Source organism: Artibeus jamaicensis, unplaced genomic scaffold, assembly GCF_021234435.1.
Source record: "Artibeus jamaicensis isolate MK-2021 breed Jamaican fruit bat unplaced genomic scaffold, CSHL_Jam_final contig_923, whole genome shotgun sequence".
Classification (NCBI taxonomy): Eukaryota; Metazoa; Chordata; class Mammalia; order Chiroptera; family Phyllostomidae; genus Artibeus; species Artibeus jamaicensis.
Window position 1 is genome coordinate 11,543,067 of NW_026522014.1, and position 18,659 is coordinate 11,561,725.

The 18,659-nt window shown below is 34.6% G+C and overlaps 1 protein-coding gene across 1 annotated transcript in view; it reads right to left on the reverse strand.

The window, feature by feature from the left end:
- Positions 1-18,659, reverse strand: part of DGKB (diacylglycerol kinase beta) — a 566,799-nt gene that overhangs the window by 397,935 nt on the left and 150,205 nt on the right. The gene's annotated exons all lie outside the window — the stretch shown is intronic.

Genomic DNA, 18,659 nt, shown 5'->3' on the forward strand with positions numbered 1-18,659 from the left:
GTGAATAAACATCAAATGCATTTTCTTGTCATAGTTTTTTGGCTTACATGCACTCATTGAATAAATATCTTTTCACAAAATAAGGAATGCTCTAATTCAGAGTTGGCTAGGTTGTGGAATGGCTTATCCAAAATACAATTTCATCCACCCAAACAAACTGAATGACACCTTTGGCCAGCTCCACAAACTTCTCTACAACAACACTGACATATTACATTTATATTTTGAAATACAAACTCATCTCCAAGTTCCATTATCTATCATGAATAACTCACTCGTTTTTGAAGTGACCTGTTTACCCAGCCCACTTTTCCACTCTCCAATCCAACTCTCATTCCCTCCTAAAAATACTCAGTGTCTTTTTAATATAGATACAGTTTATGGGGATGAATTTATTTTGTCATTCTCTAAAAATAAAAGGAGTATTAATATTAGTAAAAAACAAAACTTTAATTAAATAAGAAGCAAGATTTTACTTGAAAGTATTTTTTAAATGAGGTTAACTACACTGAAGCCAGATTTCACGAGACTGTATCTTCAATGACCCACCACCCCTCCTTTTCTGAGTTGCACTGGAAAGGTAATTCCCAAATCCCTTGTCCTGTGAGACTTAGAACAAATTTGGAAGAACTTCCAACACTCATAATGCCAGATAAAAGTTTCCCAAAGTGGGGGCAGAAGGAAGGAAAATAAGAAAATTGGATAAGTAGCTAGCAGTTGTTAGATATGTGTGTGTTTCCTTAAAAAAGAAGGAGAGAGAAATATACTCTAGTTTTCTCCCCAGGACCAAGCTTTGTGAGGACTCTGGGTGAATCCCCAAGATGGGTCTGAGACGTCTGAGAACACGGGTCTTAGCTGACATCTTTACCAGACAGAACTTTAGGAAGGCAGCAAGAACCAAAAGAGTAATTAGCTATTTCTGAGGTAAATGAGGCCTTGCACAACTTCACAGATGCTCTCTCTGCATAGAGATGGATAAGAAGGATCCAACACGCACAAAAGTGGGCCACAAGGAGAAGGAATCTAAGATGGCCCCAGAGAAAATGAAGGTGTCCAGGAATACAAGTTTGCTTCGAGGATGTTTATATAAGTAAAAATAAATGGCAGATGCATATTTTTAGTCAAACGAAATAATGAAGCCTGTTAAAATAACCTTGATTTTACTATCCCATTTACAGGAGAACCCTGTGGAAATAATTGCTGTTGTTTCTCAGATGAATTGAAATAAGATTTGGAAGAACGTTCGTTGAAAGCTTTCAGATTTCAGTATATTTGACTGAATATACTTCAGTCCAAGTCTGTCTACAATACCCTCAGGCAATGGGTGGTGGGGAAAATATTTGTACTAGTTTCAGTTTAGGCCTTCTTAGAGCTTCTTGTCAGCCTACTCTTCTTCATCTTTCTCAGCTTTTGGTTGAAGCTTAGATCTGAATAAACACTTTTAAGACATGAATATATACTTCCATCTTTATTATAATATATAAATGTTTCTTCTTCCTCAAATCCAGAGTTAAGTGACTTATACTATGATTCCTTACCTGTCTAACGCCATGGTCCCAAGGGTACCCAGAGACTCTCAAGAAATCAAACTGAGACACCCATCAGGCAACCTCTAGAGCGTAAGTCACAGATCCCTTCTACCTCGGAAAGAGTTTGTTAACTACACATAAGTCTGCACAGAACAAGTCAATGAAAAGCCAAGTAAAAAGACTGTAGTTGTCTAAGGTTCAGAATAACAACCAACTGCAATCTTACCTTTAACTGGAACCTAATCAACAAAAGAAAAAAGCAAGCAAAATATAGCCAGAGACATTAAAATTAAGAACAATCTGACAGTAACCAGAGGGGAGGTGGGAGGGGATAATGGGGGAAAGGGGTGAAGGGTTTTCAGGAACAGCTATAAAGGACACATGGACAAAACCAAGAGAGGTAGAAGCAAGGGAGGTAGGTGGGTTTGGCTGGGGTGTGGGGTGGGGAGTGATAGGGAGTCAATGCAGACAACTTTAATTGAACAACAATAAAATAATTTTTAAATTTTTCAAATAGATTTTATCCATACCACCTCTACAACAATACCTTTATAAAAACATCAAAGACATTTTAAAGATAATTGTGGACATTTGAATATAAACAAGAATCATTGCTGCTATTCTACAGTGTAATAATAATATTGTAATTGCATAGAAATTTTTCTTTAATCTTAGAAAATGTCTGGTGGAATATTTGGAGATTTACCGTCATACTACCTGCAATTTGCCTTTCAAAAGATTCAACTTAATAAAATACATATTATGTATATATTGTTGTAAAAATGTGTATACAAGCACACATATATATGTTTATATATCTTTATATGTAAACACATGTATAAACATATATGTGCTTATATGTTTATATATAACTATATTACATATAGACATATATATAAACATACGCTCACATATATAAACACATATATCTATATTCATCAATTGTTTATATATATGTATATAAACAATTGATGAATGTAGGTTAGGGATTTCCAGTATCCATGCAGCCCAATGCCACACAAAGCAAAGACTACGTACGCCTTGTTGGATAATGAAAATCCCATTTTAAGGCATCCCCAACACACTATAGGATGAAATTGAACCCTAACAGGCACTCTGCTAGCACTTGTGTAAGAAATTGTAATTTATAGACTTTCATGTTAGCAGGCTTCCTCCTTCTCAGAGCAGAGTACATATGGGCTCTCATCTACTGAGCGCAAACAGGTTGGTAGAGAGAAAGTGAGATGAAGAAAGTAGGAAGATAGTCCAGATTTTGTCACTACATCTCTGAGAATGGGAAAGCACTTGACTAAGGATGAATAACAGGATCAAACAAAACTGAGCCCTCAGCTGGGCTAGAAGTCATAAATATGTAAGACAGCAAGCCACCAGCATTGAGAATTTTTTTCTAGCAACACTCAGACATCTGACAGCAACACTACAAATTTACTCCAAGAATAAGGGTGATGAAACTATATTTGAGCTCACTTACAATTAAGATGTACCGGCAACACGTGTATATTACATTACCATGCCTAGCATTAACTTATCCCTGAGTCACAATAAGTAAATCATGATATCTGTGTAAATGAAAAAGAAGCAACTTGTTAGAAAACAAATTCAGATATTACATTACTTGGGTTTTATTTTCCTATATATAATTTTTAAATATCAAGGATGAGCAGTGTAAATGTTTTAGTTTCTTTAAAATTATCATGAGTGTATAATTCTAAATGTAATATATTTTTAATTAGAATTAATACAGGAACTGTATATTTGTATTTAATCATATGTGAGGTGTGACTACAGAGGAATGTGATTGATTTTATTTAATCAGTATCATTTTAATATTAAATAGAATACACAGTACAGATAATTAGTTTAAAGGATGCATTTGCCTCAGGGCACTTGTTAAGTTCAACCTAATATCAAAGAATTTTTAAAAAACCTATTATTCTAAAGTATTGAGATATCTCTTGTCTTCATATTTCCTAAAATGGAATCATTTTAAATTGACAATTTAATCCAAATTGTCATAGGACAAAGAAAAATCTTTGTTGGAGAGATTATTAAGCTTTGACTTAGTTAAAAATATAATAAGAGAATAGTATTCACATTAAAAGGGCCATCAGTTATTTCAAGACTAAAGTAACAGTAATAGAATTATATATCATACCTATACAAGAGTGTTCATAGTTTTGAAATATTGCTTTCGTGTTTATTATTTCACTTAATCCTTCCACTAAACTGGGATACATACCCCATTTCTCAGGTTGGGAAACTGAAAATCAGAAAAATTAGATAACTAGCATAAAAAATGAAGTTAGTGACAGAATCCAAATACAGTGCTTTTTTTTGTCTTAGGCTTTACTTGATTCAAACAACAGGAGGTTCGACAAAAAAAAATTAAGTTTCTTTTTTAGCTATGTCTCTATTTTTTAAGTGATTTGGAAACCAAACAATTTTAAAATGTGGTTGAACACAACAAACTATTTAGTCACCTCAATATATATATCCTTTCTGCCTGAAAGAACTGGCTTAGATATTGTATGGATTAATTGAACAGAGAATAACTTCCAGTGCAGTGGCAAATTAAAGAGGCCAAATAAAACTATTTTCAGCAGCTTATTTTCCTTACCTATAATTCAATATCACTGGCATCAAGGAAGAAGTGAGAGACAGGAGAAAAGCAGGTTTGGGAAGAGGACAATTGTCTTCCTAACATGGCACACTGCCTTAGCTTCAGAGCTCAAGTTGTTTCTCCCTCACACTTGATAATAAAATGCATCAACAACAACTCTAAGATACAGAAACTAACCATATTTTTATTATTCTCACATTCCAACTTAATAATTTGTTTAACCTTTTCTGACTGCGGGTGCACAGGTATGCACACTCACACATGAGAACACAGTACAAATGTCAAACACAAGTGAGATCGAAATAATTTTAATACTACTGTTGTCTTTATCAACATCTTTAATCAAAGATCATTTCAATGCCTGACGAGTAGGTCAATTATAAAAAAATATAAACTGGGTTTATCTTCTTTCCCACTGGCACTTTGACATACCTACCAAAATGTAACTAGCAAAACTAAAATAGTTTAGGAGATAGACATGTTCTAATCTTAAACAGGGTCCTTTGCTTAATCATTTCTCACCTGAGCCAAATTAAGCTTCTTACATCAACATAAATTTAATGGTAAAAATATTTTTACCAGGATGATTCAACTACCTTTGTAATCACTCACGATAATATTCTGTTCTTACTTCTGTAAATGTAATCATTCATGTGTATTTGCAGAACTTTGGTCAGGAGATACTGAAGTGAAGGGAGTGCAAGGCTCACTCTGAACAGCTCCCTCAGTACGTGCACCTGTCTGTGTCCAGAAAGGAATTTCTGGACCTGCAGGAAAGCACACCTAGTGCAATGAATATTTCGACACCTCAGGAGCACCAAATGTTTTCAGTGAAAAATGGATATTAAAGCGATATTTTTATAAAGATAGCTAAATTATTTCAAACATAGATTTCTGCATATAAAAGCAGTTGGCAGGAATAATGAAAACTCTGTCTAATATCACTGTTACTGTCTTGCCTACTGATTAGCTAGTGAAATAAAACCATAAGAAATACTATCCTTCCTGGTTAGGTCTCATAACATCATCAGAAGCCAATATGGCTGAAGGAAGGTTCTTTGAGGATTTTTTTAGCTTTGAGCTACAATATCAATGTTTATGTATTCACGCATTTTTGAATAATTTCACAAAGGACTTGTACCCTGTGCATCCCACTCTGTGATACATATTCTGTTATTCTCCTCTTTCTTCACTTCTATTCTAATCTACTTTTCTCTATTGTTTTTCTTCCCATTCCTTTTTGAAATGCTTGTTTTGAAATTTACAACCCCTAAATCCTAAATCTATTTAAAGCAATTTTGGGGGACTGCAGCATAAACATTAAAAATAGGCTTAGAACAAGAGATTTGGGACAAAGGCAGATATTGCTTCTGCCACTTGCATGTTGTGGGACTTTAAATAAATTTCTTAATATCTCTAAGCTTCACTTTCCTAGTGTACCATGGGTATCATGACTATACCTACCTTTAAGATTAATAGGAGGTCTGGAAAATTTAAATTCTCAATAAATGATAACTTACTAATTTTAGAACCTAAATGATATCCTTAGTTTTCACTGCCTGCTTAGAGCTCAACAAGAAAGAACAGAGTGCACTTTCTTCATCTGAAATGATTTTTTTATTGTTGATAAGTAGATGGGAACCAATAGACATTTTTTAAAGTGAAATATCTATTCTAAGGCTATCACAATAGAGATAAAGAAGGAAAAACATGCCCTGGCTAGTGTAGATCAGTGGACTGAGTGCCAGACTGTGAACCAAAGCATCTCCTGTTCGATTCCCAGTCAGGGCACATAACTGGGTTGCAGGCCCAGTGCCCAGTAGGGGGCACATGAGACACAACCACACACTGATGTTTCTCTCCCTCTCTTTCTTTCTCCCTTACCCTCTCTCTAAAAATAAATAAATATATATTTTTAAAAGGAAATATGGAAGACAGGAGAGATGAGACCAAAGAGAGAAACCAATGGAGAAAATGGGGGAGGCCCTCCCTACTATTCTCTTTAATCCTGAGCACTGTCCTTTCCAAAACCTCAGCAAAGACAACAAAGTTGAGCAAAAAAGGGATGGAGATGATATTTAGATCACAGCTTGAGTTTTTTGTTTAATGTACATTGCAAAATTCTTAAACACCAGATTCATCCATCTTCAAAGCACATTTCAAAATGAAATGTACATGGCTTATTATTTTTTCAAATTATTCTTCGGCATTTTTACTTTACATAGAATTGACAGATGCCTATTTATGACTATGTGTATGTACATATGAACATGTGAATGTTTGGGACAGGGGTCTGGGTCCAGTGGGTGGTTTGAAATTAAAAAGAAAACACTCTGGAAAAGAAGAACCTAATATAATAGATTAAGAACACTCGCGCGCTGTTAGGGCTACATTTGCCCTCAACAAACACATGAACCATTTTAGCAACCTCTCATTTTACTGTCAGTGTATTACTGCTTCCAAAAGACAGAAAAACGACTGTAGGAAAGGAAAGAATATTGATAGTAATATTTAAATCATTAGGCTACTAGGTTTTCATTTTCATCAATCTTGCAAAACACCTTCAATTAAAGAACAACTAAGTTATGATGAAATTTGTTCTCATCCTGTGCCCCTCTAAATATCCACTGATCTCACACCAAAGCATTTTCTAACCAGGTTAAACTCAAATTCTGCACTCACATTAGGCTAAGATTCAATTGACTTAAAATTTTACACTAACTGCCAGTCAACCTTATCATGAACTTTCATTATGTGCATGTAATTAATTGGGTCCAATGAACAATAACAGGATTGTGTTATAGACTTTTTTCCCCCGACCATATAATTAGAATATAATTACCCACAGGATATCAGAATGATGCAAAACCTTTCCTCTAAATGCGCCCTCATTAGGAAACAAGTCTCAATGTACATTTATTCAATCAGTGAGAATTAATTAAAATGTTACTGAAATGAAAGAGGGCAGCAATAAAAACTATCTGACATCTATTAAGAGACTATCACTTTAGAATTGCATACACAGTTTATATTAAAGCCCACTGGACTAAAAAAGGAACTTTATCATGTAATGTTATACACGCGCAACATTCTTTAAAAATCTGAGTAAATGAAACATCGTGTGTCACTGTTTTTGAAAGAAACATAGTACACAAGGATATGTGTGTGACATGTGAAGAATCCACGCAGGATTTTAGAGGCCCCATTATTTCCTGATGAATCCAAAGGGGTGTTATCATCACACAGTGGTGGGCAGAAATTATTCTTAACTCAGAGTACCCAGGGAATTAGTTGTTCATTCCACACCTTGCTGTTACAAATTTTACATATGTATTCTGATGTGGGTCAGGAGATAATGGTCTGAATAGCCTAGACTTACAAAAACACTAATTATTATTTTTTTAAATAAAGAAAACAGCCTCGATTATTTAAGGTAGCTCAAGTTATTTTGACAGCATATTTTCTTTGAGCAGAACATTCATGTGTACCCAATAATATATTCTTTAAGAGAGGATGAATAATATGTCACACACTCAGATTATATAAAACATGGAAAAAACAGTAAATGTATAATGAAACTGAGGGCATCTGATGCACACCCCAGAAGAAGCTGCGAATCCATGCAAAAACACTCTTTCTAAAAGCTATTTATCATGGTTTGTCTAGTATTTGGCATATCGTTATATACAATAAAACTTTACTGAATAAATTAATAAATAAACAACCCTGATACAGAGAAATATTCATCATTTTTACAAATATAAATAGTAGCAAACATTTAAAAAGCTGTATATACATTTCAAGTAAGATACTTCAAATTTTCAAGTTTTCTATGTTATCAGATAATTCTTGACATTTTTAGCTTTATTAAGAGCTTTTATAAAACTTATTTCTGGTCATCACAAATAGACATGCACCACTTTATAAGGGAATTTTCAAGTGAGCACTAAGATGAATGAGGTGTCTACAAACTTTAGGTTTTCACATGCTCTTTAGGAGCAAACTGTAACCAATTAAACTGTTGCTCTTTTTTAAAAATAAATTTTAACGTGATAATATGTTATATGTTTGGCAAGTGTTTGCTATATTTACAAAATGGTATGATGTTTCACTCTGATATCAAGATGGTCTTGATTTAGACCAAAAGCTGGAAGGAATAATGGATTCGCTCTTGCTCAGTGAGAAGGGAGATCATGTCACACGGGTTTTCTTAATTTTTAGCAGAAAAGTTTTGTAGAATATTGTAACAAAGACATGCATCTACAGTTGCTAATTGAAAATGCTATGATTTGAGTCACATTAACAAACATACCATATACAGTGAGGGTAATTGGCACAAATAAGAACAATAAAATTCTACTAATAGAATATAAACAATTTTCAAGTTCCATTTAGCAGTAAACACCAATTTTCATTTTCTGAACACTAAGAGTGAACATTTATAATATTTTTGCATGGACTGCTGCATTGTTTAGGCTGTATTACTTTATAAAATAGAGTGTATATATAATTTAATATCTGGGGGAAAATGTCTTGATTCTGCTCAGAATTCTAAAATATTCTCTCTAAGCTCTCTACTATTTTATTGGAAATATTAGGCATTTCATAGTACCATCTATTGGATATTTTATATAACTACAACAATGTTACAATCACTAGTTTTTCAAAATTCAGTAATAACTATAAAATACTTCTACTGCCACTCCAGAAACTAAGCACAATAATAATTTGACATCCACTAATGTTACCTCATTGTCACATACTTTACTCTGATTTTATTAGCTTACAACAATTAAATTCAGTTTCATGGGATAACAATGGTTTTAAAAAATAAACCTCTGTCACTTATTCATTGTAATATGTATTTGATGTCTGTTATGGTTTGATGTATTTCTTCTCAACACAGGAAAAAAGTGATAAGTGATAGAATTAATAAGAGTTGACCGAATGTCATTTATTAATACTGTAATATTTGCTGAGCATCTAGTATATGTCAAATTGAATTAGATAATAGAGATAAAGAGATTAACTCCTTTTAATGTGAGCATTAGGAATGATGATGGTGCTATTCAATGAGCATAAAGGAGTTTCACAAGAAACAACTTAAGTTCAGGTCATCACAAGTGGACTTTGAGGCCTCTGTGGAATATCTAAGGGGAAATTTATAACATGAAGCTGAATATTAGGATTTAAAGGAGCAAGGACAACACTTGCAGAGGCATATTCAAAAGTAGTAGTTTCAGTCATGAAATTGTATGAGATCCCTCGCAGAGAGCATAACATAAGAATATAATTTAAAATGGAAGCATACATATATATCAAAATAAAAGGAAGACAAGGAATTTAGCAGTATCAATAAAGTGTGGCTAGAGAGGTAGTAGAAATGTGTTAGACTAATGTTACATGTTAACTTTTTAATCCACACCCATGGACATGTTTATTGATATGAGGGGGGAGAAGAGGGGGAAGTGACAGAGAAAGACAGACAGACATCAAAATGAAAGAGTAATATTGGTCAGTTGCTACCCATAGGCACCCCAAATGGAAATCAAACCCACAATCTAGATATGTGTCCTGACAGGGAATTGAACTCTCAACCTTTTGGTGTATATATTATGATGATCCAACCAGCTGAGCCAACCATCCAGGGCAATGAGTGTTACCGTTTATGAGAACAGAGCATGCATTTCAAATACGCTCAAATGCTGGAGGGGATTCCGATGAGATCCTTCTTGCAAAGGGAATCTAGTAATCCTGTTGGTGGCCCAAAGCTCACCCCTGTTTCCTGGCCAGAGCATCTGTCCCCAGCTGCTCTCAGTGCTGACTGCGGAGACCTCCCAGCTGTCCCATTTTCTGAAGAATTACTCTTTGCGCACAGGAGCAGGGCCTCCTCCTCCTGAGAGCATCTCCTATCTGGAGAAGCCCACAGCTAATGAATGATTGATGTGGGTTAGAGAAAGCCACCCTTTTGCCTTAAGTCAAGATATGGGTTAGGGAAGCCAGCTCTTTTACATAGAACAATCCTATGGAATGATTGTTTCCCAGTGTATCTAGGATTCAAAGCAAAACTTAAATTCTCCCTATGAAAATTCATTGCTCAAAATATGGCCATCTCTCTCCTCTTTCCTCCCTCCCTTAAAGATTTTTTTATATATGACACACAGCCAAATCATTGGTTCATGCTTTGCTCCTTGGAAATCCAACCAGAAAGTACCACTAGATTTAAGATCAATGGCAACAGCAGTTTTACACTATGAAACAGTCAGAAGTTTGAATTATGCAGGTTGAAAAGGAAGGAGGAGGGGAATCTGACACAGTGCGGATGTCTCACACCTGCTTATGTCCATGGCTACATTAAAAGGCAGGCAAAGGTCACATCCATGTACAAATACAGAAAGTAACTACACTGGAGAAAGAACAGCTTTCTCTGGTGTGGGTTCTAGGGCAGACACACAACTAAGGATAAAAGAATGAGAAGTTCAAGTACCGGACTCAAATCATAGTGCTTTCAAGTATTACCTAACAGTTGCACATTGGATTATATCTTGTTTGAGTTTTTCCTTTGTAAATTAGCGTATCAACAGAATATCATTACAGGTTATGACAAATGTCACAAAAGGACAGAAATGAGTTGCAAGAGAGGCAGAAAATGCTAGAAGGAATTGGTGTAATGTAGGTATTAGATGACTTAAGGGTGTTGGAGAAATGGTAACCGAATGAAAATGTCTGAAAATGTTTGTGGTTGGAATGACACAGGAGTGAGGAAATCAGCAACCGAACACGGGTGGTTGTGTAACATGCCACCAGGACTCGGGTGTCCTTGTACAAATGAGTTCATCAAAGCTCCCATGAGTATCAGCAACAGAGTGTAAAATGATAGATTCTGTCATCAAATTGGACAGCAAGGAGTGGGCATGGAGGGCTCAACCGAACTAAACTATTCTTATTCCATGAAAACAGGGCACATAGATTTTACTAAGGAACAAAGACGTGAGTCAAAACTCATTGCAAGTATGCACAAAATTGATACACAAGCAGACCTCATTTTATTGTGCTTCTCTTAATTGAGCTTTACAGGTGTTACATTTTTTACAAATGGAAGCCAAGCCTCTCCAACAGAAAAAAGACTATGTCTTGCTTTATTACATTAATAGGGAACCCAAACCACAATATCCCCAAGGTATACCTGTAACTGGCTTTATTGTGGTGGTCTGGACACAAACCCACTCTATGTCTGAGGTATGACTATATAAACCAAAATGTGTGTGTATCAGTTTGCTTTGATTTCAAGTAAAGACTGAGAATAGACAAGTTTTAGCTACTAATGTAACAGAAAAAAATCATGTATATAAATAATTTACAATCGCTACCACTCCCACTTCATCTGGAATCATTGAAACCACAGGTTACCCCTCCAAGGTCAAATTTATCCATAAATGTCTAGTGCTAAAGGGATTCCCATTTTTATTGCACTCAAAATTTAAAATTTGGAAGATGGAAATGGTCGTTTATTTCCACTGTAGTCAACTTAGACCTGGATATTTTGCCTGCCTAACCCCAATCTTCCTACAGAGGGCATGAGCAGAAACACCGACACAGAGGTTCATGCATCTGGGAGCTGCCATGCCACCGTCTGTAGCAAATTAGCCTCATCCATGTTTAATGGGGAGTGTCAGTTTTCCACACTCTTACCAACACTAGAGTATTAGCATTTTAAAAATATTTGCCAAAAAGGAATTTAAAAGTATATCTCATTGTTTTAATGTGCTTTGTTGATTATTTTACAAGGTTTAACTTTTTTAATTATTTAATAAATTATCTCCATTAATTTAGCAAGATGGGTTTTTTTTTTGTTATAATGCCTTTTTACCTTGATTGTGAGTTTTAATCTTTATCATTTTTTAGATAAATGTTTGTTAAAGTCTGTCAACATTTTCTTTTTTCTTTTTAGGGAAAGGTAAAAGGGCATTCTACAAAGCAAAAATTAAACCTTTAATCTATGGATGATTTGTTTTGCAATGAGAGTAAAGTAGAATTTATCTTATTTTAGTTTTTCATTTGATTATACAGTAATCTCAACACTTCTGATCACCACCACCCCTTGCTAGATTTGATGTGCAATCTACATTATATACATTATTATATATAGTTCAATATGTTTTAGAGTTTCTACCAGCATTTTTAATTTTTTAAAAATTGTTGTTCAGGTACAGTTTTCTGTCTCTTACTTTCATCCCAGCTCACCCACCATGTCCTCCCCCCTCTCTCCCATTTCCACCCCCCGTAGTTTTTGTCCATGTGTCTTTTATACTTGTTCATGTAAACCTTTCCTCTTTTCCCCTGAAATTCACTCCCCTCTCCCCTCTGGACACTGTCAGCCTGTTCTCTGTTTTAGTATCTTTGGTTATATTTTGCTTGTTTGTTTGTTTTGTCGATTAGCTTCCTGTTAGAGGTGAGATCATATGGTATTTGTCTTTCATGGCCTGGTTTATTTCACTCAGCACAATGCTTTCCAGTTCCACCCATGCTATCGCAAAAGGTAGAAGCTCCTTCTTTCTTTCTGCTGCATAGAATTCCATTGTGTAAATGTACCATAGTTTTTTGATCCATTCATTTACTGATGGGCACCTAGCTTGCTTCCAGCACTTGGCTAACTCCCGACACACAAAAGCCCTGGACCAGATGGTTTCACAGAAGAATTCTACCAGTTTGTTATATCTTCTAAAGACACTATTACATTATTCTGATCACTGTAACTTGAATAACATATGCTTAAGGTTTGTTTAAATAATTTTTATTACTCTTCTATCCAGAATACATAAAGTGTTTGTGTAACATTTATTCTTCTCAGCAAACTTTGAAATCATTTTGTCAAGTAAAAAATATTTCATGAAAATAGTCATAAGTAAATGAGTGAATTTGAAAAATATAGAGTCTTTTTAGCTAAATCTGATTTCTTCCATATAATTAGACTTCATACTTTAGTTGTAATTATTTTTTTGGTTTAGGAACAGCATGAACTCTTTCCACTTTGTTGAAATTCCTCTTTTGACAATAGATTTTCTTAATCCTTTCCTGAACATCACTGATTTGATTGTCCTCAATGTTGATATTTTTCCCTGTGCAGATACTTAGATATTTTAGTTTTTGATAGGCATTACTTTTCCTCTTTATCTTTTATAAACCTTTTAGTTTTACCTTTTAAGTCAGTATATTGTAAAGTAGATGTATTCTTGACCATGTAAAGCAATTGCCATTAACATTTTCTTCTATACCATGCAATAAATTTTCATGTGTAACATTCACCTAACTTTAAACTACTATGCTTATTTGCTTTCTTGTGGCAAATTATCCATACTGCTACTACATTTGGGGGAATAAGTAGACTTATTTACACTAATATGCACTTCGGCCATAAGCCATTAGTCTGCATTGACCATTGCAACCAAGTACCAGAATCATTGGAAATATTTCTGTATTGAGTACAGCATTACTGTTGAGGAGTAGACCCCAGCCAACACCATTTTATGTGATTTATCTCAGATCTCATTAACAGCAGTAACAACAAAAAGTGTTTTCTGTAAGTAAATGGCTTGTTTTTGTGCTGTAATTATTGTCAAGCCTACATTTCCCTCTTTTTCCTGAGGCTACAAAGAAACTCAGGGACAAATTTGCACGCTACCTCTACGAGGTAGCATGAAAAGTTTTTAGATTGTTGTGACATGAATTTTAAGTCTAACAATTTTGGCACAAAATGATTATATTTTATATTACGCTTGACTATATATTTACATATGTCGCCTCAAATGTAATCATTAATAAGTCATAGGATAACGTAATTCATCACAACAAAAACACATATCCTCTTCGGAATGAAACAAAATGAATAATATCCTTTGTTTTCTTTGAATCCATTTCATAGATTTTTAATTTCTGAATATTTATTCTGTCTTTAGAATAATGCTCATTTTTGGCTATACATTTTAGGTTTTCATGATTTTAAACTCATTGAACTTCCCATTATATCATACAGCTCTTTTTTTGATAGTCTATAACCCCAGACTAAGCCAACAAGGTACAACTTTTTTCCATAAAAGAATTGTAACTTGCTCTAGATACAGCTAACTTATCATAGAAATTGTTGGTAGTACTTTTTGCTGCCCTGTTATAAAATAAACTAAAATTAATATTTTAGACTTTTAAAAAATAGAACTCTACCACATTTATTTAAATAGAAACAAATATAGTTATCTGTAACATATAATTTTTTCCTAGATTAGACCCTGTTTATCAGTACATACATTCCACATAATAGAGCCTACCTGGGTTAACATAAAGATGGTTTCTTCAGAAAGCAATAAAACTAGTCTCCCTAAAACGATGTAACTGATAAATGGCTCACCTCACAAGGGAAGGATAGACTCATGGCTTAGTGATGATGCGTCCTTTTCCCTGCCTTATGTTGTGCCCCTTCCAAGTACATGTACATGAAGAAGTGTCCAACCAAAATAAGTATGCTCGGGTTTTATATAAATGGAGACTCTCTAGTGCTTAACATGGTTCATATTAGAATTTAAATCGGAAAACCATTGGGGAAAAAAGGATCATACAAAATTTATTTCTTCACATTTTAGAAAATACAAAAACTCAAAGCAGCTCTCCATTGTGAACAATACCGTAAAATTGAGTCTGAGTTAGATTTTCAAAATATGAAAAAAAGGTGACTCCTCTTTGCCTATCATTACTATGATGACAATTATGAATTGATCTATAATGAATATTAATTAAATGCATATTAAGAAATGACATTGATGAAACATTTACTGAGCACTGCCCATGTGCTTTGTCCCACTCTTTAGACAAAAAAGAAAATGGCAAAGGCACAAATCCATGGTACACGACATAAAGAATTTCAGGATAATTGATGACTTCGGTGACTGGTTAAGGGTTAAAGAAGTGAATGGAAAAGAAGGGGAAAGCAGCTGAAGTGACAATAATAAAAACTGAAGCTCGGTGCAGCAAGTCACATCCGTATCCAATTGTGCACACCTTTCCACCAGACTCTGAAACACTAAACTAGCATAAGAAATTAGGTTACAGAGTATTCAAAATTCAAATTTCAGAATCACAGAGAACACAAATGTACCCCTCCCTCCTTTAATTGGATGATGTTTTGTTTTGTGGTAGTCATTTGTTGCTACTTAAAGATAAGTGACAAAACAGAAAGGACCCATGATACTTGGTCTGCGAGGAAGAAACACAAAGTAAACTTCCAGACCCTAACAGACCTGTGGACATTGCTGAGTTGTAATGATGTGGATAAACGCATGTTCTAAGGGAGGGTTTAATATGCTCTTTCTATTTAAGCCTTAGTCACCATGCCTACAATGCATACTTTAGTAGAATTCTCATCATTGTGGACACACAAGCAAGATGGGAAGAAGGGAGTTTAATGTAGCCTTGTGGTTCTGGGGGCTTTACACATAGAGATAAAGAGATTGCCACTTCAGTAACACCATGAGGTAGACAAGTGCAGAGTCACAATGGAGATAAGACAGAGGTAGAACCATAACCATTTGAAATAAATCAAAAGAATGTGTTCAAAATTGCTATTTTCCAAATAGTTTTGTTATTCTTTGCCTGAGCTGACAAGCCCTGTTATTTATTTTCTTGGTGTTCATAAAGGTTCATTTTAAGTAACATAGGATAGTGTAACGAGAGAACATATTCTGGGGAGAATACCCAGTATCAGTCCACAGGGCAGAATGGACGTGCTCTTTGTTTTATGTCACATCACTTCCTGTCAATGAATATCACTTTTACTGTATATTTTAATACTATTGTGAATGTTTAAAAGCGGAATAAATTAATTACCTAAAGCTAATTTTTAAATGTTTAACTAATTAATACTCAATTTTAAAACTAATGCTTGGTTCTAGAAAAAAGTCCAATCACTATGTCCCTGATTTGGAAATGTATTTACAGTACTGAAAAACGAAACTGCAACATCTGATTCACCTGTAGAATAAGATAACACAGTGCAGAACAATGATACTTTGTAATGCTGATTAGATAGTAACCAGGAGTAGCCACTCTTCCTACAGATGTTACTTATAATACAAAAATAAACATTCTAAATATATCTAGTGTTTGAAATAAATTATGATATTTTCACATGAGATATTACAGAGCCGCTATATGAAAATAAACATTTAATGCTATTAGCTTCAGTGTAAAACTAGGAAGTCACATGATATAATGAATTTAATTTCAAAAACAGTAAAACGTGCACCTAAAAATCAAGAGGAAATTTTAATAGTGATTCTATTAATACACCAATAATTGTTCTTATATAACTAATTATGGATTTCTATTTTTCTGTTATTTAATATTATTTTTATAAATTATATTAGTTATTTTATTATTTATTTATTTTTTAAATTTTAATTGTTGTTCAAGTACAGTTTTCTGTCTTTCACTCCTATCCCAGCCCACCCCCTCCCTCCTATTTCCACCCCCCCTGGTTTTTGTCCATGTGTCCTTTATACTTGTTCCTGTCAACCCTTCCCCTGAAATTCACTCCCCTCTCCCCTCTGGACACTGTCAGCATGTTCTCTATTTCAGTGTCTTTGTTTATATTTTGCTTGTTTGATTGTTTTGTTGTTTAGGTTCCTGTTAAAGGTGAGACCATATGGTATTTGTTATTTTTTAAGATTAAAATTTACTTTCTGATTTCCAACATAACACCTAAAATAAGAGTAATATTAGTGTTGTGTAGTTTTCTGCATACAGGTCTTTTACCTCTTTGGTTAGGTTTATTCCCAGATATTTTATTTTTGTTTTTGCTATATCAAGTGGAAACATATACTGTGTTCATGGATTGGAAGAATTAACATCATCAAAATGTCCATACTACCCAAAGCATTTTACAGATTCAATGCAATACCTATTAAAGTACCAATGGCATATTTCACACACATAGTACAAACACTTCAAAAATTTATATGGAACCATAAATGACCCCGAATAGTGGCTGCAATTCTGAAAAAGAAGAACAAAGTAGGAGGGACGCAATACCTGATATCAAGCTGTATTACAAGGCCACTGTAATCAAAACAGCCTGGTACTGGCATAAAAACAGGCACGTAGACCAATGGAACAGAATATAGAGCCCAGAACTAAACCCAACTCTCTACAGTCAATTAATATTTGACAAAGGGGGCAGTAACATAAAATGGAGTAAAGATAGCCTCTTCAACAAATGGTGTTGGGAGAACTGGACAGCTATGTGCAAAAAAATGAAACTTGAACACCGACTTACACCATACACCAAAATAAATTCAAGCTGGATAAAAGACTTAAATATAAGCCATAAAATCATTAAAGTCCTAGGAGGAACATTGGCAGGAAAATCTCAGATATTTCACGCAGCAACATTTTTACTGATATGTCCCCTAGAGCAAGGAATATAAAGGAAAGAATAAACAAATGGGATCTCATCAAAATAAAAAGCTTCTGCACAGCTAAAGAAAACAGTATTAAATTAAAAAGACAACCAACTGTATGGAAAAACATATTTGCCAATGATACCTCAGACAAAGGTTTAATCTCCAAAATACACAAAGAACTCACATGACTGCACTCTAAGAAGACAACTAACCCAATTAAAAAATGGGAAAAGGACTTGAACAGACACTTCTCCAAGGAGGACATACAGAATATCCAGAGACACATGAAAAGATGCTCAATATCGCTAGTCACCAGAAAGATGCGAATTAAAACCACAATGAGATATCACTTTACACTGGTCAGGATGGCTATCATGAACAAAGCAACAAACAACAAATGTTGGAGAGGGTGTGGGGAAAAGGGGACCTTAGTTCACTGTTGGTGGGATTGCAGACTGGTACAACCATTATGGAAAACAGTATGGAATTTTCTCAGAAAAATAAAAATCGACCTGCCTTTTGACCCAGCAATTCCACTGCTAGGATTATATTCTAAGAACCCTAAAACACCAATCTCAAAGAACCTATGCATCACAATGTTCATAGCATCACAATGTTCATAGCAGCACAATTTATAATAGCCAAGAGTTGGAAGCAACCTAGGTGCCCATTAGTAAATGAATGGATCAAAAAATTGTGGTACATATACACAATGGAATTCTATGCAGCAGAAAGAAAGAAGGAGCTACTACCCTTCTCAACAACTTGGATGGAACTGGAAAGCATTATGCTGAGTGAAATAATCCAGGTATTGAAAGACAAATACCATATGATCTCACCTTTAACAAGAAAAAAAAACAAATAAGCAAGGAAAATAAAAACAAATACCCTGAAATAGAGAACAGGGGGACAGTGACCAGAAGGGAGATGGGAGGGAATTTAAGGGGAAAAGGGGAGGAATTTAGAGGAACAAGTATAATGGACACATGGACAACAGCTAAGGGGGGTGGAAATGGGAGGGAGGTGGGGAGCACAGAGTGG